Raw genomic sequence first — 26,308 nt, 5'->3', positions numbered from 1 at the left:
TATTTGATTATCTATTACAAATGTTTTCATCAAGTCATAAACGATGGCCCTTGACAAAAGGTCCTCCAGGAGCACTGGGAGGAGGGCTGGTGGGCGTCACGGTGTGCCGGGCTGGCATCACGGTGTGCCGGGCGGCTGCTCGCCCACCCGGTGCAAGTGATGGCACAGCCCCGTGCCCAAATGCCAGGAGGAGATGCGACTGCAATGGGAGCAGCAAAGCCTCTCTCTGGACTCGCTCTTGCTGAGTCAAAAGCTTTCTACACAAGTAAGCTGCAAAACAGAACTTTGAGAGTTGTTGGTTTTATGCATGTATGTATTTCGGTTGCGATCTGATCTCCCGCTTAATGAGGCTCCCCCCAGGCGTTAGGAGAATGTTATCACCAGTCCCATTTTTCACTCAATCTCTAATCCTGTGCTGCACTGTCTTGTTATTAGCAGGAAAAACAACAACAACAACTCTGTATATCATGTAGATCAGAGCCAGGAAAGAAAGGAACAAATGTCAAGGGTTTGAAGAAGCGATTCACATCCAGCTTCATTTCATCTCTGTCACTCTCTCCTGACTCTGTCGTGCAACAGCTGACTGCTAACATATTTCCCTCCAGTGCAAGTGACATTTTTGCTTTCTTTATAACATTAATAGGGAGGGGAACTAAACTGTAAATGTTGCACCAAAACAGCGCACTGCAAATCGAGGTATTTGGTATGAAACTTAAGACCTTCTGCATTAAGCTCTTTCACTGTGACCTGACATAAACTGGCAACTGGCAGCCGTCTGCTTTTGGCAGCTTGGCATATTTGGTCATTTATTGGGTGCATGTGAAGATCAAATGGGTTAAGATTCTTCTCCTTAAACAGCAGGGAAAAGAACATCAAAAAGGTGTAAATTTCATTTCCCCAGTTTTGATTAAGTCAAGCATGAAATGAAATGTAATACTCTCAAGTGGCAAGGGTTTATACTATTGATGTTGTTACTTCTGCTTCACAAAGCCCAATCAGCCGACAGCGAGTTGAACAAGCTAACAGAGTTTTAGGGTGGCCAGATGGAGGGTTTTTACTATGGTTGAAAAGACAGCTTAGTGCTTGCCTCTTCAAGCCAAGTCAATGCCAACTGTGTGAAATCCTGGCCATTCTAACCCTTTTTTTTTCCCCCTTCCCTCCTCTCAATGCTGGTGGCTAGCACCATACAGGCCTGATAAAAGCAATCCCTTCAGCAAAACAATGTGCTGAATGAATATTTTCCGTCAGAAGCGTTGTTTATCTTCCCCCAAAGCGCAGAGATTTCTGTATTCACTATTCAGATCAGTCACATTACAGTATTTAAGTTAATGGAGAAAATACAGCTCATTTAAATGTTATCTGAAAGAAGTCCCTGCAAGAACGTGTTAGTTTCTCTGAGATTAGAACATTATTTGCTTTAAACGGTGTGGTAAAGCAAAACTCTACTCATGTGCCACAGGAATAAAGATTTAAAACTGTACCTCGTTCATCCATTAAGTGAAACTAGAGTTAATTCCGAACACAGCAAGATGCACACTGAGAAACTCTTTAGATCTAGGATACAAAAGTAACAGGTCTTAAATTGAGTGTGGTCTTACTTCGTTAGGAAATTTGTCCCTTTTTTATAGGTGCTTTTTCAGGCCCCTTGTTCCCACTACATTCTCAAATTTAATGCTCTTGCCACTATACAGCTGGACTAGAATAGAGTGGCTTTAGTAAAGACTTAATAGAATCTTTAATGCTTCTAACAATCCACTCCCATTGAACTGCATTAAGTAGATATTATGGAAGGACAAAGAGCTAAATAGCTCAACATCAACCTCATTAGGCATGCAGGCAGGCCTTGAACCATTTTATGGGCAAGCCTATTGTTAGAACACTCACCAGGTTAGCTTTAAATTGCAAATGATACCCTGAAAGGGGAAGAGAAGTTTTGGAGAATGGCCTCACAGAAAGAAAATCATTTTAGGCTATAAGAAAATGAAAGGCATTGTTAAAATTGCTCTGACCGTAGCAAATGAAATACATCATGGACTTGAGAGGCTGAATGCTACACTTGAGGGTTTTTTGTAGACTTTTTTTTTCCTTGCCGTTCAAGAACGTGGTATACATCGGAATATAAACAATATACAATCTGTAAGACTTAATAAGGGTGGCTCAACATACTATCCTTTGTCTGCAGTTAAACATATGAGAAGAGGACAATAATTAACTGGATTGGAAAAGACAATAAAAATATCCCCCTTGAATAAATGGCAAAGTGTGGAGAACACCATGTAGAAAAACTTTCCAGCATTACAATTCTTAATCAATAAGGACTCATTTTGACCAGTTTAAGTCTTAGCACTTGAGTGTTCAAGAATATTAAAAAAAAAAGTCTCTCAAGAATTGTTGGCAATTGCAAAGTGCTTTAACAACTGACATTATGATGTTGCAAGTCTGGGAACGTATTCCCAAGCAGAGCCCTTCTCTGTCACCTTAGTGGATGAATAATTGTGCCTTTGCATATTCCTTGTCATAAATGGCAGGAATGAAGGGACCCCAAGGACCGCACTAGCAGAATTGGTGCCATACAAGCAGAGTAAATTAAAACAAGGATTAGAGCAAGTATGATTGGGGATGACAAGCAGGGCAGTTGTCGCCACACAACGTGCCTTTTTGCCCATATGGTCTGTACCAAGCTTACACAGCACAAACCCTCTAACATGGATGCTTATTAAAGCATTCCCTCTTGATCAGGACAAAAAGTCCTTAAAGCTTCATGTCACAGGAGAAAAACAGAGTTTCATTCACACACATGGGCAGCAGCCTCAAGCACTATTATTTATGAAGATTTACATGCAACTGCACACTTTGCTTTTCATTAGATGAATACACAAAAAAGACCCATAAATGAGAAAAATTGAGGCTACAGTCTGCACTCAGATACACATTAACTATGGTTCTTATTGAATGTAAGAGTGAATGAATTGAAAGCTATATTAAAAAATAAAAATAAAAATCAGACACAAAGTAATTCAGAGCTTCCTTCCCAAGCACAGACCTGCAGGATACACAGAACTCAGGTCATTTTTAACTACTAAGTGATCATGAAAGTACAGAAGGAGCTCAAAAGAACATGAGATTCACGCAGGGAAATGTTTGTCTGATCGCCTGCATGCTACTTAAACACACAACAGAAGAGCAGGGCAGTTTTCATCAGCTTATAGGAGTAGGAAAGAGCAACTCTGTCGCTAAACCGTTGTGCCATTTCACATGACATGTGAGATTTTCTGGGCTTCAGTTCTTCTATCTGCAACAGAAATAGTTACATATTGTAATTACACTACTTATAATTCTCCCCAAAACATAAACATACCACCAGGGGATTTACCTTTCACCAAAGGATCACACCACCAGCCCTAATTTTCAGTCAGATGTCTAAATTCTACAAATGCCTGGGAACAATCTGCAGTCCTAGAGAAGAGTTTTGCCTATAGCAAGATACAAATGTGTTCATGCTTTCTCTGTACTGCAACAAGCTATTCAGATAGCAGCACAAAAACAGAAGTGCAAGATCTTTTATTTAAATTCTGTTCCTTTCTGCTCTGTAGTACAGCTCTACCCGATCACAAATCAGCATTAGCTTTTACTCCCAGGCTGAGCTCTTTTTCTCAGCTAGAACAGCCAGTTCTGCAGTAGTAATGAATTTAGGAAAGCTCCCACATATGGATAGGCACACAAAACACTGCATTAAGTACAACCAGCAAAAACACTGGCAGTTAGAACATGACAGGTGCCTCTGGGAATCAGCCAAGAGTTCCTGTTAAACTAGACAGAGAATCCTTGTAGAAAGCCTTAGGCCTTTAGGTAAGAGCCTCCAAATCTCAAGCAGATCTTACTGAATTGTCCTGACTAGAGCTCATCACAAGTGCGAGCACAAGAAGCGTCCGCATGCACTGCATTACTGGGGTCTACCTATGCAGTAACAAGATCGTGCACCATATCCAAGCTGTCCTTATGATACACTGGTATTATTGAAGGCCCAGAGCATAATAGCAAATGTGCTGCTCCTATCAGCAAGTTTTGGCTGCTGCAGAACAGCACAAGCTCCTCGAATGTGTTACAGCTCTCTCAGCAGACAGACAACTCTGAACCTTTGTCAACAAATACAGTCCCTAATAAGCCTATGTACGGGAAGTTCTTTGGTCAGCTTTGATAAGTCTATTACAGTAACATAAAAGATGTCCAGTTCTAGTGGCGAAAGTTCAGATCATTTAGCAATAACATGTCAAAGATCAAAACAAAGTGACTTAGAAAACAGTCCAAGACAGCTCCTTCCCATGGAAACAGCTGTCTGAACTGAGATTTGGCTATTATGCTCCACATAACATGCCCGAGGCATCCAAGAACTGCCAGCATTTGAACTCCTTCAGAATCAATTTGTCAACCTCTTTTTGGCTTGGATTATTTGCAAACAGTAACCTGAGCATCGTAAGTAACAATGAACAAGCTAAAAATCTCAAGTTCAGCAAGAGTTGCTTCACATGGGTATCTAAGGTTGTATTAAACGCATTTGCTTTTAATAATTTAACACCCAAAATTATTTTTTTAAAGCTATTATCTTAACTACATCCTCTACATATACACATCTTCTGAGGGGCAGCTAAAATTTGAGAGTCTCTCGTGTGAGCTGGCAGGTGAGAACCACAACTACAACTCCCTGCTCACTGGCAAACAAAAACCAGAAAGAGGCTGAACAAGTACGTTTGGCTACAGGCACAAAAGTTGAGTAAACAGTAATCAGAAATGAATCATATTAAGAAGCCTACCTGAGTCCAAAACTTGTTTGAAAGCTAAGAAGAGATGTTTATTCATTGAGCTAAGGACCTTCCAAAGTAGTGATGCTGAAGACAAGAGTAGATAGGACACAAAAGGTACAGCTTGTTAGATCCTTAGTTTACTAATAATGGCATTTTATTTTAGCAGTTCCTAGATCCCACATATGTATATTACAGAACCTAACGCCAACAAAGAACACACTAGAAGCTGGAAGCACCAAAACTTTGTGAGCTTCTCACCTGCCTGGTCTTTTGCAGTCCTTCCCAACTTCAAAGCACGCTGGATTAGATCCCTTCCCTAAAAAAATTCCCAGATTCTTGCTTTTCTGGCATGACTTGCTCTTGGTATGTAACTACTGATGCAGTGCCAAAGAGGATCATTTAACCTATATCTTAACTTTAGTAGCACCTAAAAATTACAGGCAGATGTGCAAGAAAACTTGTACAACTGACAGATGCTACTGCATTTAGCTCATTTTCTCAGTCCAAAAGACTTCAAACTAGTTTGTTTCTCATATTAAGAACCATTTCAGTTTGACTATGCTTTATTAATCACACATTGCTCTCAAAATTTTTATGGCTTTAGGGAAAAGCAGAAAGTAAACCCAGACTTGGCTAGCTATTATTTGGATGGATGTATTCATATTCATTAGGACCGCCAGAAACCTCTTGGTTCATGTCTAAGTTTTGCTAGTCATGGGACAAATTAGAAAATACAAATAAGCCATGTTATGAATACAAATGACCCTTACATCACTAACCACAGACATATTTCATGCTTCAGTTTCATCTATCCACAAACAGGATTTAGACATAAGTCATCAAGCCTGAGATGTGGGAGACCCAGTTCAAACCCTTGTCCTGTGGGATTTAGGTTAGTCACCTATTGGTCATTTAGGTTGAGACGCTCAAATGTATTCAGAAATTTACTCCTCTTATGCTTCCAACTCTCAATGAAAATAAGAAAGATGTCTAAATCTCTGCAAGTAATTTCTTAAGTATCTAAATTCTTTTGGGGACCGGGTTTTGAGAGCTCCCCGTCAAACAGGGTGGAGTGCATTGCCCTCTTGGGCAATGAGGGTAAATGCCTTTAAGACTCAGAAGTTTCAATGTTAGATAGATGAGGATCAGATGAGGACATCTGGCTGTATTAAAGAGAGGTTGTTTAGCATAATTCTCTTTATATTCATGTGGTTGAAATGGAAACAGTTTCCTCAAAATGGCATGTTAAAGGCATATATATTCCAGACAAAAGAAAGTGCAAGTCTGGGATCATTCTCAAAGAAGTTTTGTAAACATTGATACAACCCATTATAATAACTATGAATTTTAAAATCTTCTAATACTCTTAAAGTACTTACAGAAAAAACAAGAATAAATCAATCTTAGCAGGAATGTTTTGGACAGCTTCTCAAGCTTTCAAATTGTGTACAACTTCCTGTCTGTTTACATAGAGAATTACTGACAACACATGAAGAAAAATCCAATGAAGTAAGTGTGAAGGACTTCCTGTTTCAGTCTTCTCACTTAAACTCTAGACTGAGGCTACAAAATTAAATCAATAGATTACACACTCAAGGATATTTCATACAAAGTGACTTCTGCTCAGTCTGATCTAATCTGCACTGAAATGTAAAACAATCAGTCTCTGAGAACTCTGAAGTATCACCAGCTCCACTGACTTCATACTACTTAACATTTTAAATGCATTTGAGAATAAGCCAAGAGAACTTATGTGAAAGGAGGACATCAGGCTTAACGGCAAGGTGATAGCACAGTACAAACCTTCCACTCATTATGACTGCTCTGACTTTAAATGCAGTTTCCCCTCTGCACTCCTCTCACTCATCCCAAAAGATTAAATATTTTTCAGTAGGCTTCATTCCACACGTGGTACATTTCAGACCTGCCCACTTGATGTCCTGAAATCCTGATGCCACAATTCCTCTGAAAACAGGTGAGCTATGTATGAAGAGAACCAGTGACGTCCCACTCCTGTAAAAGCACACCTGCATGAGTGGTTACCTTGACACACAAGAACCCCATAAATCTGGAAGTGTCTGTGGGCTTAGAGCCTAAGTGAACTTCCACTGCATTACGACTGAGTTCAGGGTGAGTGAAACCCTCCAACTGGCTTCATCCAGATCATCTAGGGACAGAGCCAACAGCCCCAACACTACCTTTTCATTAGCAAGGTAGTTAGCGTTCCACTTCTTCCTACCACAGTTACAAAACAGGCATTTCTGTCACTTGGCTTTTCAACACTTCTAATGACTCAAAACAAAAACCATGGGCATTGATGAGCCTGAAAATAAGGGGAAATTAAAAGACAGCCTTTTCTTTCATGGAATGGAGGCAGAGAGACTTAGTCACAGCAGTCAGTGATCTTTTTCCTCATTAAACAAAGGTATCACCTATTTACTAAAAAGAAAAAAGAACACCCACAAAAACAACAACAAACCGCTCCCCAAAAACAGGATATGTAAAAGCTTTATTTGAAACAGAAATAAGTATTTTGATAGGCCGCTCAGAAAGTAATGCCTCCTATTTATTTCTATGGAAACTGCAACAGATGCAGAGAGCACAATAACGTATATTTGCAAGAGCAAATTATCAGTACAAAACACTATTTTTCAACAGAGTCATCACCACTCGCTATCTGTTTTTGCCAGCAATGAACACAAGTCTACATGCAGCATCTGTCAAAATCTGCACCAGCAGAGGTAAGGTCACCCCTGCAGCACCCACCGCCTCACTGTGCTCACAGCCTCTGCCTGGTCCCCAGAAACACTCAGCAAGCATCGATGAATGTCAGTGGATGCCTTTTTTTCCCCACACAGAGGAATTAAATGACATACCTTCTCTTCACACACACTTCCATGTCAGATGCCATGCGGCCGAACTGCCCCTCTGCTGCCATCTGTCACACAGCAACAACATGTAATGGAACACAGGTGGGAAGGTTCAGCCTCTACTGCTGCACTAACACCCACCTCTGCTGTTGTGGGCCAACATCGTAACACAAGGGGTATTACTTTCGGAGCAGCCCTCGTATAAATAAAAACATGTGTCATAGTTGTAGCTTATTTGTTCCAATTGGGACTGAATGCTGCAAAGGGAAGTTGTAGAGTCGAGTTAAGTTTCTTAGCGGAGACAAATGTAACTCCTATCATTATTAAAAGATAAACATGTATGTACTGAGAAAACTAATTAAATTTTGTTGAGTTACCAGGAAGTCCCTTATGAATATCCTCTGGAGCAAGCTCTAATGTAAAGAGATCTCAATTTTGTGGTTAAATAATTTGAAGAGATTAATTAGTAAAGAATAAGCACTAAAAACAATCATGTGAAGATAAAGGTAACATTCTTCCCCGTCCCCATCTACCACTTTTCTAGCTCTACCTTATGAAAAAGCTTTCCTTGCATAAAGATGCTATTAACAAGCAAGTTCTCTGAATCATTTTTAAATATTTACTAACTGTATGCTAGAAACAGGCAACATTCTGAGATGAAAACTTACCTCTACACCAGATTTACATAAAGGATTAAGCTCCTTCCAGTTCAGAACTACTTTTCAATCTCAACTTGGGAGAACTGATCTTTATCCCAAATTTCTTTTTGTTCCTCTGGAAGTTCACTTTAATCCAGCTTGCTTAATTTTCACCTTCTCCCTAAACCTTCTAGGCTTGTTACATGATAGCTAAGGATCATTATCCACCCAGGCTGAGGGGGTTTTCCCTTCATTAATTTCTCTAAGAAGATTACCAGTGCTTGTTTGTTGTTGTTTAAGCAAATGATTTCCCTAAGCTCTTTGTTTTTCCAACTGGTTTACACTTTAATGCCCTTGATTGAATTTCAAACAAGAGATCAACTTGACCAACCAACTCTGTTGGGGGGGACAACCAAAAGACACTGAGGAAGAAGGAACTTTATGCAAACTACTTAGGCAAGAAGTGCTTAAAAACTTATTCAACCATTCAGTCAGAGATGCATCATAATTAACATATCATCTGGGACTTGTTTAGTTTTTAAAGTCAAGGTGACTTTCCTTGAAGACAAAATTCTCTAATTATAACAGAAGAGTGTGTCACATTAAATAGTGGTTGTTTCAGATTATTTTTTCTTTTTAACTGGTTCAGTTCTACATTTGTCCCTCCCATCTAAACATCTCCTCATTGGAAAGGGGTCGCATTTTCTGCTCATTTGAAAAGCAATAGAACAAACCATACAAAAACTAGATATTTACTGTTTGCAGTAACAATCCTACTCAAGTAGTCATTTTTAAAGTCACGCATTCAGGAGAAGTAGGTGATTTAGTCTCACCTAAGCTTTTAAGTTAATAAATGCAGCATGTAAACACTGTGGAGCTTGCAATGAACTCTGTATGCTTACAAAAGTTTATACAGAAACAAGGAGGTCAGTAAGGTGCATCACTTATAGCTAACACATACCCAAGTAATTATCTTTGCTTAGATGATGTTATATCATTTTTACACGGGCTGAGCCTCTACCTGAATAAGAAGAGACCAGTCAACTTCAATTCCATCACACTCTACTGATGGGTCCAGTTGTGCAATCCATATTTATGGACTGTACTATTTTATTTGTGAAGCTGCAAGCAGGAAAAATCAGCAAGTTTAGGCTATTTCTGCAGGGCTACTGTAAGCCTGCTTCAGATTCTTTGCATGCCTACATTGCATAGTATCAGAAAGTGCAGACATTGCAGACCAACGCAGGCATGAATATGCACAAATACATGAACGTGGCACAGAGTTACATACATGTTCTTTCCACTGGAGTCAGGGAATTTAGCTATTTCAGCAAAAGTTTGCCTACTTTTCCTAGTGCTGAGCATTCGGCATTCTGAGATACTTACTCTGGGTCCGAAATAAATGAAAGTGAGCTCTTCAGTTGCATTTCAAGCCTAAGATTCTACAGAGCATAAAAACTGCAACCAGTAACTATCTGAAAAGCAGAATATTTACCACTGAATTAAAGAGATAAGTGCCAAGTAAGACCCAACCTCTGATTTGTACCAGGTCCTGATCTTTGCATGGATTGTCACCTGGTCCTCCTCCTATTCCTTTTCCTCAGAAAACCATCAGGTTTAGTCTAAAAGGCAATGCTATTTCATTCATGACAGAAATTACAATTATGGCCCTTAGAAACTTGCAGGTTCCCCTACAGAACAGGGGCATCTTCAGCCAGTCTGCATCACACCTATGGAAGCACCAAGAAAACACTAAGAGAGACAGCTTCCATACTGACAGTGCTAAGGAATCACCACCCACAGACGGTAATTAGGAAATAAACAGAAACCTGTTACAGAAATCCTAGGTCTTAATGACATGAGACTTCTGCACTAGTCAGTATGATGAAAGAAAATGTAATGAATATGAATGCTACTTACTGTAACACTATAAAAACAAGCAAACATAGGGAACGAAGTTATTGTAAAATGACCAGTGTCAGCTATCATTAATATAATACAGGAATCCAAGTGTTGATGAAGTGCACACCCTAAGCAAGGCTCACAGCTGCAATTCTCTGTGACCCTACACACTGGCTGTTTTACACTCTGCTGTGGTCTGTAACAGCTGCATGCCTTGGAAACTTTGTGAATATGACCTTATACAGTGCAATTCATATAAGGCCATATTAAAATGGGCAGCCCATCTATTTTAACTCTGCTAGCAACAAACGCCACTAGTGGATTTAACTGCATCATGCTACCTGTGTGCTATGAAAGCTACTGCCAATGCAGATGTTTCGTTGCATGAGATCTCTTTTCTAATTTTTTTTTTAATTAAATAGAAGATATCACAATATTTCTCCACTTTGGTGTCACAAGGTAGATCAATAAACAGGTAATTACTAGTTAAAACCCAGGATATTCAATCTCGAGCATTAAGTTATTGATTTGACATTTATCCCACCATAAGCGTCTCCTTGTTAAGGGTTTCAATAACCTACATGTAAAAACTTATTCTTTGAGATCCCTGTATTCTGAGCAATACCTGCGTACTTCCAACAGCTTGCAGCCATGCCATGCTCACACCAGGAGATAAGCAACGCCAGTTCTGAAACTGAAAGCTGGAAGACAACTTCTACTTGTCTATTTTGATTGCCCGTTGGATTTGGAAACAATACATTTCCTTGTGTAAAAATTCAGTACTTAAATAATTAAAAGAAACATACTGTAACCCACTGTAATCTATGTACTGTAATTAATCCACTTTAAGTCGTGTTCAAACCATACATGTGTGTATGCTTGAACTGGTACAAACAGGACCCATGCCACACCAAAAAACCAACCGCAATTAATTCAGGAACAGAAGGCATGGACAAAATAAGCTTCATGATGATGTATAGCATTTTAACAAAGTAATGGTGTCTCTTATAGTAACATCCACGTTTTAATGCATTTTTCCCCAATCTCACCTCCTACTGTCAACACCATCAATTTCAGCAGTGCTCCTTCCCCCATCTCTTTCAACATCAAAATGCGGTCCTTCTAGTATCATTATTATCAACCTGAGCAAACTAAATGTGAAAAGGTGCCACTAATAGGACAGCTTTTGACATCACATCTTGAACCAGAATAAGCAAACAGGCAAGTCAAATCTTCAGGGTCAAGCTTTGAAGTCAATTTTCTGACCCGGGAAATCATGTTCTGTGACAGTGATGACAAACGGTGCACACACGCCTTGTATAAATATGTCTCTGAATGTTGCCTTACAAACAGTCACCATCTCACTGTAGCCAACCAAGAACAGAAAAAAAAAAATGGGGAGTCTGCACTTAAAACATTGTGTCAAACAGCAGATGTTTAAACAAAAAAGCTCAAATTTAAACCTGTCTACTTCTTGTGAGGTTAAAAAAAAAGAAAGAATAGAACAAAGCAGAGGTAATTAAAAAAACCCAAACAAAACACACACATACACCTAATTCTCAATTAACCTTCGACATCTAAAGAGATTCTGAGAAAAACGCACACACACTGCAAGCATTCTATTTGGACCCCGATGCCTAAAGTGCTCTCTAGCAAAGCTTTCTAGGCACAGGACTGAAAAGACATCGTTTATTGATTTCAAAATCTAACAGACTAATTATATATTTGTAGATGACTTGACAGATTTACAAAACCGCTATATGATTTTATAATGGAACACGCTCGCGTTAATCTCCATCTATGGAGATAGCTGGAGGGGGCTGACCTTTATCTCATATTTAAAACACAAGCAATAACTGAAATTCATTTTCAATTTATTTTCCAATCATATAAAAAGAGGGGGAAGAGATTACTTTATTGAATCTCTTTAGCTGGTAAAAGGTTGGAGACGCGCAGTCTTGATGCCTTCCAAGAAGCTATGGGGACGGTCTATAGGGAACAGACTTAATCGAATAAACTAATCTTTGCTGTGGAGATTAAGTAGATGGCTACAGCAGCGGAGTAGCAGCAGAATGCAAAGTATCAGCAGCACCATCAGCTGCCACGGAGGTGCTGTAGGCACTAGGGGAGCTTCCCCGTTGGGCCCGCCCTACTGATCCTGCAAATTTGGTAAACTTGATGGAAATTTAATAATGCTGCAGCATTGTGTCTGCCTGCTGAGCAAACGGCCTGCTGCTGCAAGGTGCATCTGGGATAATTTAGCCGGGCTTTCTGGAAGATACAGTAACTGCTGCTACTCCAGCCTGGGGCCTTTAAACTGAAGAGAGCATACACAGTGCACATCCTCAATGTAAATACTATCTGGAGGTAAGGATGTGTTTCAAAGCTGCTCCTGACAGTTGGTAAAGTGCCTTACTTTGTAAGCACATCTTTTCATACAGTCTTTGATTCCCCACGCCAATACACACATGAAGAACTGATTTAGGCTGGGCTAGAATCTGTCACGACACATATTTCTGCACTTTTATGTTGGCTTAAATAAAACCCAGTTACTGTGCTGAGTTTCTCGTTCCTCCTGTCTCTTCCATTTAGCACTCCGAGCTGGAAATCCCAACTAATTACAGGCTACATTTCTGAGGAAATGGCAGAGATGGCACCCTCTCTGTGCAGCAAGTATATTTTTATTATGGCTTAGAAGCAATCCAAAACACACACACTGTTCCTGTGCTTTAGGCCTGGCAATGAAAAGGGAAGCAAACCCGAGCAGGAGCTATCCAAGTTTCAATGTATACAACGAGCTTATTTAACAATCATGAAAAGAAACATTTCAGAAACAATTACTGCTGCCTTTGAAACCTGCAACTTGAAAGGAAACCACCACCGCTCTGCTGCTTCCAGCGGCTCACAGGGCAAGCAGAGCTCATCCATGGGAACCAGCTGGGATGTGCAGGGCTACACAGGGACTGCAGCTCTAATGGGCCATCCCCAAAATATTGCTGTTACAGCTAATAAAAACTGTTGCCTAACGCTTTGACCACAGACTGTCGGAGCTGGGGTGGAGTGAGGCTGAGGAAAGGATGCGTGCCAGCGGCAACGCCTGCTGCTGAAAGCATCTGAGGGAAGCTGTACTGTGCATTACTCCTGGAGGTGACAGTCTTACTCAAATATGATTTAAGAGAATATGAAAAAGACTGTAAACTTCCAGTGTCCTGCAACTGAAATTTAGCAACAAAAAACTCTACTTGGCCAACAAGATAGGAGCTATCAACGTGAAACATCCCCTTCCTAAGCATAACTGCAACAGGGCAGGAACTAGGAATATTTTTCATGGCTCCCATCACGCATCAACTCCTTTTGTCAGATGCTATCCATGCCTACTTCTGTTTTGACTTTCTCCCATCCCAACTCTGTTTCAAAACAAGCAGGTGACTTTGGACTACCAGTACAGAACAGCTGCAATGGCTACTATGCTAACATGCTGCACTTCCAGCACGCAGCAGCCTGCACCTGCGGGGCACAGCTTACAGTAGGACCTTTAGCACACCAGACCAAGCTGTGCCAGCACTTCCACCTTGTCTCTTTGGTCCCCTGGGCACCCTGAAGCAGGGCCACAGATCACAGAGCCAACAGGTGCCTCCAGCCTGCCCTCACAGTCACCTGGGCTGCAACGAGGACTGCGGGCAGACCTCAGTGTAAACATCCTGCTCCTCCTGCTGCAGCTATCTCATTCCAAAGATTGAGCAAAACCAACAGCACCATGAAGACAAAGAGTGGGTGTGGGATGACAAAATCTCATCAGATTAAAACAACATGGGTGTAGTGTGGCCTGGACAGCTTGTAAACTGCATTTGAGACAGAAAGCTTTTTGTACGTCAACATGCAGCCCAATCCAATTGGAAGTTGTACCCCCAAATATTTTCAGAGCAAAACTAACACAGCCCCACTATCTCCGTCCTGCCTCCCAACATCAAATGGTCTCCAAAATGACAGCGTGTCATGCTTGGAGAGGAAAACAGAGGAGCAGTTCCTTGCAGCCACCCTGTCACCAGCCTTTGAGGACCCAAGTCCAAGTAGGCACACAACAAGTAGGAAGATACGTAATAACAAATTAATACAAGCCAGGCTGTCTTCCATGACACAAAACAAGCCCAAGAATAGATGTCAGGAACATGTTATAGAGGGTTGGCAGGTGCAGCTCAAGTGAGATGGGAACTAAAATTGCCTACACAACCACCAGTAAGCTCAAGCTGTGCTGATCAGTTACTGTTTATCAAATGGGTCCTTTTGACCAACTTTTGTTAGCTCATCAATATTTTCTTTATTAGAAAAATTAGGTGGGTTACAGTGCTATTGGAAGGATTAGCTATAACCTACAGAGATAATGGTTTTCTATGCTGATGACAATGTGATCACTGTGCGAGTTAAATGACCTCTGCCCTCACCCCCATGAGCTGTGCAGTGAAAGAACACATTTAAGAGACAATTATGAGGTTAATTTCCTTACTTGAATGCAGGACATTGTTATTACCTGGAGGCAGGTCTAATAACAGGAGCACAGCATCAATGTGAATAAAATAGGAAAGAAGCTAGCTGGTGGGCTCTGCACTCCTTATTAAAGGGGTAAAGCTTGGCTATAAATTAAAAAAAAAAAGGACATTTAAGCAGCACAGCTAGAAAAGAAAGGCCAAGCAGAAATATCTGTGGAAGCAGAATTATCCAAAAACAAAAAATAAGAAATGGAAAACTACTGGTCATAGGCAGTAAGAAAGAACTAGCTGTGGAAAACATACAGACTGAGAAGTTTATTGTCACTTACATTGCAGCAGCATGCAGGGGGTGAGAGACCAGGAGCTCTGCACAGCGTGCAATCCAAGGAGGCAAGAGTAAAACAGGACTCATTTGAGTTCCCAGAAGCATTCACAGCAGAGCAAGAGCCATGCTCCAAAATCTTGAGTCCCAGTCTTAAGCACTTGGCTTCTCTCAGATGGAAGGGCCATCCCCACTAGGCAACAATCTTCACACTAAGTAAAGCTATGCACAAGGAACTGGAGATGATCAGCACGAAGCACAGCTGCCTACTTCTGGTTAAGAAAGTTAAAGCAGTGACATCTCACCTGAAAGCACAAGTCCAGTTGCTAGGTGTGGAAGGGCTTCTGCTGCAGGCCCAGTTTACTGCTGAGGAAATACTAATGGCATGGCAGCTCAGCATAAACCAAGCACAGAAGCAGCTCTTGTCTCTGTAACTGGAGTGACCATCTGAGCTTGCAGGAAGCTGCCCGCTCACAGAGCAAAACCCTCCTGCTATCAGAACCTGCTCACACACCTACGCGCCCCAATGCTCTCTTCTTCCTACTCACGGTCCCTCCATCACCTGCACAGAGGATGAATTTTCTATTTAGGAGCAGAAAGAAAAATGAGAGACACTAAAACACCACAGTCCCACACACTCTGGGATCTCTACAGCACAGCCACAAGGTTCCTTGCTGCTGTCACTATCTGTTTATTGCCAGAGAAAGAGCAAGGGATTGCTCTTGCTTTCTGCTGATGGCCTTCTATCCCCCAGGGGAGACAGCAAAGACTAATCTGGAAGATTAGCAGGCTACGGACCTGGCAATCACAAGGTCCTACTCTGTCTGCAGCACGCTTGGACCAAAGGTTTGCCTGGCAGGGAATTCTGATCCCACACATTTTCCATCAGGCCCTGAAAAAGTGGAATTCCACAGAGGCAAAGATCTGCACTTTAGTCATGGTGACAAGCAGCATTTATTTCCTCCTGAGCAATTCCACACTGCTACATAGGTTAAAAGTAAAGGTTGCCATTTTCCTCAAAGGGCCCCAAAGATCTCTTAAGTCCTTTACTTGCCTTCAATGGAGAAGACACACTTGCTTCTGCTGAGCAGGGTGCATCCTCCCAGAAGGCATGTTTCCATCTTGTCCCGAGTGCAGGAGTAAAGCTGTGCCCCAGCAGGAGAGCCACGTAACCCTGCTGGCACTGCTGCTCAGGCAGCCAGCAAGCACCACAGCTCGCTCTCCTCACCACAGCAGAGCTGTCTGCACAATATCCCCCTAAAAGAAGGCCTGACAGACTCCTCTGGTGACAAAGCTCCTACCGGGACATATGTTGGCTGTCATTACCTGCAACTCCACAATATACTGGGGAATCAGAGTGCCTTTTGGAGCAAAATGGTGCATTAATGGTGGCCAGGGCACTGCTTTGTGCTGAGAAACTGCAAGTTGAACGTTCTCTTTCCCACATAAACTGTAACACTGGCAAATATTCTGATATCCTTGGGGGTCTCTGTGCTCTGGTACTCATCCAAGTAACAAATACCAAGTGCAGATCAAATCCAACGGACAACTACTGCAGAACTCTGTGCTGAAAAGTCACAGCCCAAATGGAAATGCTCATTCTCATGTCTGCAGCAACAAATACCCTCTGCAGATTTGAACACTGTACAAAACAAACTCTAAATACTATTCCTGCTTTCTTAATGAAGAAATGTTCTCTTATTAACACAGCAAAAGAATTTCAAGCACAGCTCTAGAAAGTCACCTGTTGTTAGTAGCTCAGGATGTATTTTTGTTCTAAGCTGTAAGTATTATTACAAGAAATTAATATAAATATAAAAATTTTATACCAGAACAAAAGCTTTTAATGCATAAAAAAAAGCTTTGCTTTCCTTTTAACTCTATATTCATGTACTAAGCACATTTATCTTTGATCAGCAAATTCTACAAAAGATCAACACAACGAATACTCAGAAAATGTGAGTGTGCACAGAGGTTTTTCCTTACTGTTTTAGCCCTTCAACAGGTATTAGTTTAAGTGGGTTTTACTGTCTTATTTTACAGACATTCCAGTAGAAAATAGAACGTTTAAATATGCAAGCTTTAGCTAATCCTCCAACACACAGCCTATGGACTTGGCAGGATTATCCCTTATTATAACACTGTTAGAACTGATACAAAATTGCAGTTTGAGATTAAACACAACAATTTCTAAAAATGCATCTCCCTGCATTTTCCATTTTATCCTGTGAAAATATCTAATACCCCGAAACGTTCCTCTAGGACTCTCAGACAACAACTGGTACAGAAAAGTCTGACATCTATATATTTATTTGTGCAGCATTTACCCATTAAGCACTCACTATACCTGAAGCTCAACACTCTTCCCCCCCTTCAACCTAAAGCAAAGTTACTGGGCTAAACAACAGCGTACTTAAATGCAGTTTCAGATTTGTTAAAGTATCAGTATTTTATTGTCTGCACGTGGACATTTCCAAGCTGCTATATTATGGGTAAGGCAATCCTCAACTCCTTCCCTGCCATCCACTGCTCAATTTCTTGCCCCATAATACTGCTAGTTCGGGATCCACTCTGCCTAGGGAACCAGCTTCATTTGCATCCACTAGCTATGCTAAATGAGCAGCCTAACAGATGGGGATCTAATTGCAGACCTGTTGTCTGGACATTGTTAACAAATACAGAAGTAGCAATATACAGAGCTTTTTGGAACAGAATTTGGGCTGGCAGCAGGGGAACTCCAGTTAATTACCAACATCTGAATCTCTTGTTTAATGCAGGCAAAAACAAAAATTGAGGCACTCAGACTGAGAAGGACTGAAAGCTGATCAGAAGAATGGCAGCTATTACATCACCCAGAGCACCTATTTGAGATGACATCTCCATCTCCATGCAGTGCGAGAGTCCATCTTTATGGAATTATATTCCATGTGAGAAAATGAGACAAGAGGTGCAAATGAAGCCAGCCTAAGAATGCGTAGCTTGCAAAAAAACGTCTTCCTGGAAGAATACAAAAACCCTGGACATAAATAATAGTATTAGCACTACATTTAACAGAGCAGCAACAGACAAGATGGAGCTCATTCTCTGAGTTTGCTCTAAGCAGGCAGGTGAAGTTGCCTGCAGAAAGCCTTGAAATTACCAAAATCTGTAAATTAGTTTGACGTTCTGTTTGCTAAAGGAAGAGCAGTTGCTCTTGTAGAAAATCATTTCTGCAGTTTTCACCCCACCTCCTCCAAATGCTGAAAGAGAAACAAAGACTATTGTTGTGCTGTTTGCAAACCACCCAGTGCACCCTCACTCATTTCATTGTACTGAAAATGGATGCTGCTTCTCAATGGTATTACTCTATCCCAATTGCTCTCTTGAGGTTGCCAATTACACATTTCCACAACTGCCTTGACCCTCTCATTGTTTAATAATTTTCCTTTCCTGCAGATTTATGTATTTTTAAGTCGGGGAGCTTGAAGCAAACAAGGCAGCATCCATCTCTGTTCCAGTGTTTATGTGCTTTTATGCAAAACGCCTATCAGGAACCTGCAACACCATGTGGTTCTCTACTATGCAAGAAGCACCTTTAATCAATTGAATTTTTTTTACCCTTTGACAGATCACATTTTGATGGGTGACAGGTAATAGAGCCTCATAAGAGAACAATGAGAGCTGGCATTTAACAAATCCAGCAGTCTAGTTATCATTTCCTTTTCTCTTCCTTACTGTTGTCATTGAGAAAAACACGTTGTTTCCATGGAATTAGAAACTGGATCGCCAAGATTTCCCTGAATGACCGCTAGGCAACAGATGAAGGGCCTGATGCTGACACAGTGATAAAACGCCCCACTGGTACCTACAGACATCAGCTGCATTGGAGCTATGGAGGAACCTAAAGGTTGACAGGCTGTGCACCAGTTCACATGCCTACATGGAATGCCTACAACCATTCTGCTTTCTTTCTCTTGCCCTTTCTTAAAACAGTTTATAATATTAAACACATATCCTTCTCATTTTAATTAAAGAATAATTGCTGTTAGATCTCATTCCTCAATTCTGCATTTTAGCGATCACCTTTCAGGCACTCGTGGGATAGAAAACGGCCAACGCATCCAGGTGACAGAAGCAATACCAGGAAATCATGTGACATTCCAGAAAACAGCTATTTTCATGAGCGAGTTTCAGGTTTAAAGACCATTTTGATCTGGATGGAGTGGTCCGGACCCATTTGCACAAAACAGTCTGATAATTCAGATAACGCCACAAGGCAACACCATGGTTTAAAATATAAAAAAAATAGACACTGGACTTGAGCCAAAGCCTTGAGAGTCAACAGAAACACAGATTGTGCTATAGACATAACACCTTCTGTTGCAGCTATCTTCTCTGCAGCTCACAAACCTACTGGACTGGCCTAAGAGAAAATTACAGTCCAGAGATATAGGCATTACAACATTAGAATTAGGACAGTGATCAATTATAAAGACAAAGTAAAACCAAGTTATTGCCAAATTAGATGAGTATTCGCTGTAAAAGACATGCATACTAGATAAGAAAGGGATAACCCACATCAAATTCTTAAATAATCATTAAGATTTGTCACTAAAAATATATTTTGTTAGCCAACGTATTTCATTTAGTTTGGTTAAGCCTACTTGGTTTTAATGAGCTTTCCTAAGTGCACAGGGAAAATGAAAGCTGTCACAATTAAGAGAAATTTTTATTTCTTTGCTTGTGTGGCTGAAGTCCCTATTCTCAGCAGTACTTTTGCTCTTTCATTTTTATATTTCCCGAATATTTCCTCCTTTTAGAAGTAATCCATTTCTTTATTGCCCCTTTTTGAGCTCAGGCATGCTGCATGCATTTGAGTGATGAAGATGAGGTGGATTGGAGGTGTTTGGCTTTGTAATTTCATCCTTGAATTTTGTGATTACTAACAGGACAACTTTTTTAATTTGCTCTTTTGTCTCGATTCCCCTGGCTGACAATCTGCTCTGTGAGCTAGGCTTTTTAATCAATCACCTAGATAATCAAATGTCACTGGCTATCTGCTCCGTGTAATTACTTTTGCAATTAAAAATCAACCTCAAGTTGCCTCATCTAATTAGAGGGATGGGCAGATTTTCATCGAGATTGATTTTTTAATAAATATTGACTTAAAATGCCATAATCTCATCATATTCTTTCATTTTCTTTGTACCAAAAATCAAACAAATGGAAGAATTAACAAGCAGAATGATTCATAGGACTTCAAAGGCTTTTGCTAGTTCAGACATACAAAATTGTGCTATACAGAAGCCTAGCTTATCTCAGTCTAATAACACTCAAAAGCTCCCACCTTTTATTAGAAAAAGAACAAAGCAGTTGCATCATCATGTATTTCGCTTTCTAAATTAGTCTAAATTAAATGAATAAACTCTCAACTATAATTACGTGGCCTACGTATGACAAAAATATTGCAGACATTCTGCTGAATTACTCTGTAAATATTCTGAAAACCATTTACTTCCAAGAAATCACAATATTGGGATTTTGTTGCCAACCCTACCTAGAGCCTGGCCTTTTGTTTTCCTTCCCCAAAGAGGAGTTAATTGAGGATGCCTATTATCGCTCTATCAGTAAGAAAAACACTGCCATGTATTCCACTGTGCAGAACCAAAACCCACCAGTCAAGGTCTGCAACAAACAGCCACCAAGAGAAGTGGTAACCTAGAAAGAGCTGAAAGCCTACTTTTGTAGGGAGCAAAGGAAGTATTTTTGAATCTGTTCAAATATTAATTGTCAGATCTGCAGAGCAGCCTGGAAGGTGTCTCTAAGAATAGACGCTACCTTCTTTCTCTCATACCTGACACAGACTCATTTGCTGCCTGACCTTGAACATCACACCTTCGTGGATGCAGAGAGGTTCCAGCAGGAGGAATGGCTCGGGGAGGCATCACACTGCCCATGCTGTGAGAGCTGCAAGCACAGCATACATGGAAACCCCAGCTCTTGTGAGGGATGGGCCTGCTTCTCTCCCATCCCCCCAGAAGCTGCAGGACTTGGGCAGACCCTTTTTGACAGAGGGATGCCCAAGTTTTTCCTGCCTTGTTATCACTATGCTTGCTGTGGCTTCCTGACACCTCTCAGGAATTCATCCATACATTAAGGATACAAAGATACAGATGGCAGTGAGTCAACCATGAACACGGGAGGAAAAAAAATGTGCTTATCAACAGCATATGAATATTACATCTTATTTGCTAAAGAACCTCGTTTGTTTAATAGTTACTGAGATAAGCTCTTAATGCATGTATGTACCTCAGCGATCCAGATCTCTACAAAGTAGTTATTACTGCTTTAAGCGACTGAATAAACTCTAAATGTACTATTCTATTCAGATTATAATGAGGGAACAGGATACCATAATTACAGTAGCTGAAGGAGTATGCCATACTTCATACTGCAGCCAGGCACAGTATACAGCATTTCCACTGGAAACATTAGTAGCTAAAGAGCACTCACAATAACTGTTGAGATACTCATTAACCTCTGATTTGCTACCATAAGACTATATAATTAAGAGGTACTTTCAGCAGACATCCTCTCAAGGTATTTTCCACCAGAGCACGTAGAGGCCTTAGCTACAATACAGCTCCTGAAGTGAAACACTCAGCTCCTTGTTCCATCCTACTGAGGGAGAGCGATCCCAAACCACGAGAACAATAACCATCAGATACTGAGGGGGATCAAGTAGGAGGAGAGAATATAATCCAGGACATTTTAGATTAACTGCCTGAAGTCACTAACAATTAAAGCAGTGCTACCAGTCTGATAACAACATCACAAGCTCTTTATTGTGAATAACAATGCTGTGTTTGTATTGAGCAAAATAGCACTGGCAGCTACGCTGCCAATATATTGCCAATATATTTATTTTTGTTTCGCAGCCAAGAACACTAAAAGCAATTCAGTTGGGAAAAATAACTCTACAAACATCCTTAGTCGTGTGATATGAGCTAGAGATGCGCTGCCAAGCCAGTTCCCTGTCACTGATGGTCAGTTCTCCCCCTCCACTGCCAGCTCTCCTGATGGGCTCAGCTCCTCCTACGTTCTGCCTGGCACCTGTGGTCTCCCTACTGGTCACTCAATCTCACCCTGCGGAGCCCTGAGAAATAGCTAGATAAGAACTCAGCCAGGGAAATGGGACTTTCAGGAGATCTGCGAGCCATTTGGTTCTGTTTATTTGGGGAAAGGAAAGTAGATACTGATCTGGCTCTTGGCTTTGGTAGCAGATGTGAAAGTCACATGCAAATATCCCTTCTCTCTCCCTCCTGCTAACAGAGCACAAAGGACATCCATATTTCCAAGCACTGCAGCAGGCCAGGGAAATTCCACCCTCTGAAGGGATGGGCTGGTGCGTGGTGCATGCTCCTGATGCAAGAGGATTCCTTATAGGGGCTTCCTCCATTATTTCAGACCTGAAGCCACTTAGTTCCTATTTACTTTGTTCCCAAAACGGAAAATACTACCACTAAACTGCAGCATCACATACAGCCTGTGACTCTAACATCACTCTTAGAGTAGCACATAAATCTGACCCAAATCACAAACACCTTCTGGTGTTCTACCACCAGGAAGAAGAGCAGGAAGGACCTGATCAGAAGAAACATTTCTTAGCAGTCCAGATAACTCCTCTTGGGGAAACAAGATAAACATCATCCCTCAGAGGCATTACCAAACACCTTCTCCAGTGTGTCAATATCCTGTCCTTTTGCACAAGCCTCTGTGTAGAAAAGCTGGGCAACATCTAGAAGCATGCTTAAAAAGTCCCCTTTCCAGGGTGAGGAAGACTTAGAGGATTGCAGGTTCTATCACTCCTAAATCCTCAAGCACTGAAACACTCCGAGAATAGATCACGCACAGATGGGGACATCCAGTCCTGTCAGATATGACCGAGTTCACTTCTAAACAGAAAGCACAGCAACACATGGCAAGCCTGCAGGTAAGCAGGCCCACCTTGCAAGTAATTAGGCCAGACAGCAGATAGCTGTGCTACAATTACACATGCCTCTGTCCCAGCACATGTTCCCACACACTGTGCAGGCAAGCTTGGCATGCAGTGTGCATTTAGTATTTTCACACTGAAAGAAAATTCCATGACACCTCTTCAGATTGTATAATACAAGAGCTACCTGGGTGATTTTTCTAGAATTTGCTAAAAATGCCCAAACTTTTCACTGAAAACAAAACCCTTACAGTTGTGAAGTCCCACTTTTACCTCTAACAGTGATGCCCTTGACAAGCTCTAAGTAAGGCACCTTCCTGGTGTGCTGCAGAGCCACTGGGCTCAACAGCTAAAAAGGGAATGTTACGTAAAGGACTTAATTTTCTTGCATTTGGTGATAACACTGTAATTTCTCTCAACAAGGCAGCCTTCTAATATAATAAACTTATGGCAAAATAGAAAAGGGAGATTAAGAATTGTTTTACATTCTGTGGTATAAGATTTCTAGTTATATTAGCATTTTGAGAAGGATTTATTTGGAGATTGAGGATTAATTCCCATGAAATCATTATACAAATTTCAAAATGTCAACTACTTTGATAGAGCTTATGATTGTATCTTCTTATTTTGACAGGCAACTGTGTAAAACAACTTCTGTGTGGAAGCGGCACAGAAATAAAGCAAGGATGGGATAAATAAAGACAGAATGATCCTCACAGGTTTCCCAATCAGCTGTCTTTTTATTCTGATTACTTGTAGGACAGAGCAGTAATAGACATTTTCCTTTGCACAAAATAATAAGAGCAGTACTTATCGCTTGTTGCCTACAGCTAGTGGCAAAAGGAAATTAGAAAAGTCCAATGAAGCTGAGTAGTAATTAATCATCATACAGTGGGGCCTGTCAAATCAGAGGGGTCTTTCCAGCTGATAATGCTGCCCACCACACTCAGACTGATAGAAATTAGAATTGCTTTTCCTCTGGCAAAAACCAAGAAGAGTAGAGTTAGCACAGTGACTGCCTGACCCCTTTATTGGGATGCGCGCATCGAGTTCGCCACCAAACAAAATGGATGAAACACCACTCATCCCTCAAGGCAAAAAATATACAGAGAATACCAGTTAGAAGGCCTGCCTGGAAAGAATAAACAGTACTTCAATGCTGTTTTTTTAAATGCTAACGTTTAAACTTTGGTTAATGGAAAAAGATTTTGTTTTTTTTCCCCAAAGCAAACTTATTTTCTCCTACGTGCAGGAAGGAAACACCAGAATTCACAGCAGAAAACTCATACTCTACTCACACGAAATAAATACAGTAAGAAGACCCTATTTCTTTTACAGATAAGCAGACTCAGCACTCCTGGTGAACAATGAATAATCAGGAGAATTAGAGCTTACTTCTTCCCAATGAAGCTAAAAGAGATTTGCCACTGACTTTAATAGAAACGTTATTAAGCAACGATTAAAGAGGACCTAATTTCATGGCACAAATGAAGTTGTGCCATGCACGTGCATTTCCCTGTAGATGGCCCATGCAGAGCCCAGCCTGCAACCATGAGCAGCACCCAGACACACCAAGATCAACACAAGGCAGCCAAAGTCCTCACGGACAATACACATAAAGCACCACATCCCCTACCCCGCTCCTGCTCACAGCAGCTTAGGCCACCATATGGACCAGTGTACCAGAAAGGCCCATTTTGTCTCACTACCCTACCTATAATCCAGTCTTTTTCCAAGTCTTGTAAAACTAATGACCACTCACCTCTCCAGCACTCTCTTTACTTGCTGCTGTACCCATCTCCTCCTCACCCAGAGCTACAGAACACCAACGGTTGTGCTCTCAACAGAGCTTACAAAGCTCTGAAAGACACAGCCACTTGCCAGCCCCTCCCACTCTAATTAGCCCTGATTGCCCTCACCTGCCATTGCCACCCCCAGGTGCCAGGAGCTCTGCATCAACATGTTTAGCTTCTAAACCCACCTGCTGAAACCAGGAGGATCTGGTGCAAAACAACTACTTTAGAAGGACCTCTTCAGAGCACAGATTGGAGCAGGCCAAGAGCCTCAGCTGAAAGAGAGAAATGTAATTACGATCACCATGTGGAACAAGTGTGCAGAGTCCTGCTCGTATCCTGCTTCTCCATTAAGACCAAAAGAAAGAGGACTAAGGAAAGGCCTTCAGAAATGAAAGGCTGAAGAAAATTAACAGAACTCCTCATTCGTAAAATGATAAGACTCAAATATTTTTACTATGGCTCTCAACATCGAACAACTAAACATTATTAATTAAATACAAAACATGGCTGAGAAGATGACAAGAGCTAATACCATAAAGGAAAGTACATTTTACAGGCTGCTGCTGCAAAAATGCAAGTATAATAAGGTGACAAAAGCCATCAGGCATTGTTAGAGCACCAACGCTGTTGTTACGCTGCTGCAGGAAGAGCAGGGCAAACACTTTTACACACACAAAGAACGGCCCGAATTCTTAGGGTTCACATCTGAATAATATGGCTGTATTTCTTCCTTCAGGGAAGTAAGGGATTCCATATGGTTACAGAAAGTGTGCATGCATGGGTACCTCGCTGACAGTCTTTGTGAATGTAAAGGCTCTATAAATCTGACTGTGTGCATCTCAGCTTTGATGGAGTGGAGGGAAACATGGTATGTGCAGATAAGAACATTAACATCTGAAAAACACATTGTTTTCCTTTCATCTGAGGTATGCCATAGATTCATTAGGAGGTCTAATGCTAGTGCATCCTTCCCCTTCATATTAGAGTGAATGAGCGCTATTTACATACGTCATTAATGGGAAAATCCCCTACAGAGGAGCATACTGCATCCTCATTTGCACTGAATAAAATGCTTTATGATGTAAGACTGTCAGGCACCCCACTCGGTGCAAATGAGTGTTCCATCATGACAAAGGGTCAGGTATGACCTAGTGCAAAATGCATCAGACTGAGTCACGGCCACTATCAGCTCTATAACTCTTTGATTAGTATAATCAAATCACATGTCAGCAACTGAAATGTTGCAAAAGTAACAAAATGTTGTCTTCTGATCACAGAAATTAAACTTATTTATTTCAGATGCTAACAGTTAGTGGGTCCATGTATGACTGGGTGAGTAAATGCAACAGGTTCAGCTGTAATGACAGCAGCACTTCCCTTTCTTCCATCACTGTTAATATGGACCACGTTCCACCATGTGGACAGGACTGATAAAAGAGCTACAAACCCTTGAGAGGCAGAAAGCACATCCAATTGTTTTCTGCAGGTTTGCTGCCATAGGAACTACAGACCTGCT

At 41.1% G+C, this 26,308-nt stretch overlaps 1 long non-coding RNA gene across 1 annotated transcript; it reads right to left on the bottom strand.

The window, feature by feature from the left end:
* Positions 1-2,013: 2,013 nt before the first annotated feature.
* LOC109369721 lies at positions 2,014-24,873 on the bottom strand. Its single transcript, XR_002119142.1, has 3 exons — positions 24,759-24,873; positions 4,812-4,886; positions 2,014-3,292 (listed from the first exon to the last, which is right to left on the bottom strand). It is a non-coding gene; the product is annotated as an uncharacterized LOC109369721 (long non-coding RNA).
* Between the last annotated feature and the right edge of the window lie 1,435 nt (positions 24,874-26,308).

This window comes from Meleagris gallopavo, chromosome 13 (assembly GCF_000146605.3).
Source record: "Meleagris gallopavo isolate NT-WF06-2002-E0010 breed Aviagen turkey brand Nicholas breeding stock chromosome 13, Turkey_5.1, whole genome shotgun sequence".
In the NCBI taxonomy this organism is placed as follows: Eukaryota; Metazoa; Chordata; class Aves; order Galliformes; family Phasianidae; genus Meleagris; species Meleagris gallopavo.
Note: the sequence above shows the minus strand (reverse complement) of the source record. Positions and strands in the feature narration are given on the sequence as shown.